This window comes from Alligator sinensis, unplaced genomic scaffold, assembly GCF_000455745.1.
Source record: "Alligator sinensis unplaced genomic scaffold, ASM45574v1 scaffold2142_1, whole genome shotgun sequence".
NCBI classification, from domain to species: Eukaryota; Metazoa; Chordata; order Crocodylia; family Alligatoridae; genus Alligator; species Alligator sinensis.
The window spans coordinates 10,505-11,846 of NW_005844022.1; the positions used below are offsets into that span (position 1 = coordinate 10,505).

General features: G+C 46.3%; 1 protein-coding gene across 1 annotated transcript in view; it reads right to left on the bottom strand.

Annotated features, from left to right (window-relative positions):
• Positions 1 to 740, bottom strand: part of LOC102378033 (feather keratin 4-like) — a 2,451-nt gene extending 1,711 nt beyond the window's left edge. The window contains exon 1 of the mRNA XM_006039268.1: positions 717 to 740. The gene's annotated coding sequence lies outside the window, so the exon portion shown is untranslated. The remainder of the gene's footprint in view (positions 1 to 716) is intronic.
• Positions 741 to 1,342: the final 602 nt, after the last annotated feature.

The following is a 1,342-nucleotide window of genomic DNA, read 5'->3' on the forward strand; positions in this document are numbered from 1 at the left end:
TCTCCAAGGTGCGCAGAGCCAGAAGTGAGTCCAGAGCCTTGGATGGTGGCAGCGGGAACCCCAGGCTAGCGGGTGTGCTCCAGGGAAGGGGTCGGCCGGACGGGAGGCACCCCAGGGAGGCACTCGGAGCCTGGAAGGTGGTCGGGAGCAGGGAGGTGGGCGGCTCAATGCAGGAGCGCCCCCTACTGGCCCGCCACACGGAAGTCCCAGGAGTTGCAGTGTTGCTGGCCAGCAGTGGTGAGAACGGGAACCCCGTGAGCTCACTTTTAATAAGCATAAAGCTAAAATCAGTTTGGGGCACATGACCTCTATATGTGAAATAATTCAAGCCCTCCCCATCCGGTGGAGATGAAGATGCTCTCCTCAAATCAGTGCAGATATGAGCCCTATAAAATTATAGCTTTCCTTTATGATATCCAATTATATTTGAGATGACACGGGTTTTTCTTGGTACATGTTTTCATTATCTCTGTCCAGCTTACTTCAATAGGAATTAGCAATCCCAACCCCTTAAGTAGATCTTCAAATCCAACCCTTAATGGCTAAAACCCCCACCCATCAATGCCTGGGGGTGAAAATGCTATAAATGATCTCCTATGAAAACAGCCTCTGTTCAACAACAGAACAAGTCCCAGCGTATCAATGCAAGCTCAGTTTTGAAGCTCTTACAGCAAAGTTTTACAAGGTTGAAAAATATAGAGTGAAAACAGACTTACTTGGTTCACCCAGGAGGAGAAATTCAGGAGAGTGATTAGAAGAGCTCTGAGCTGCAAGTGCTTTTATATGTTTCCTTGGACTGCCTGGAGCCACTGAGACATCCTTTACGTGTGTGGGCCTTTCATCACACGAGAAAAATACCTTGCATGTGTCACTCCCTGATCTCAGGTGAGCTTTCCATGCTGTTTTCTTTATTGAGTAATTTGCAGACACAAAAGACATGACATGAATGTGACAAAGACTGTAGGAGGCTTTCAACCGAAACCTGTTCTGGCCAAAGTCATCCCCAATAGCATTCCCCTGTCTTCATCCATGTTACAGTAGCAAAGAGTCAAATTCTTGTTTAGTTCTTTTAAAAGAAGATTTAACAGGGAAACTAATATTAGACCGCTTAAGAAGAACACTGCACCTCTCTTCCTCCGAAGACTTGTGTCCCTTCGTTTTAAGCACGTGTTCTGCACATTGGGGTTACATGAGGTAAGTCATCGCATAAAAGTTCATTGCCCCTATAAATCTTTGCTGTATGAAACTCCAGTTTGTGCAGGTAAGAACAAACTTGCTCCCAAATCTCTCAGGAAGCAAGAGTTAGGGTCCCTATCCTGCTGTATGGCTTTCCCAAGTGCAA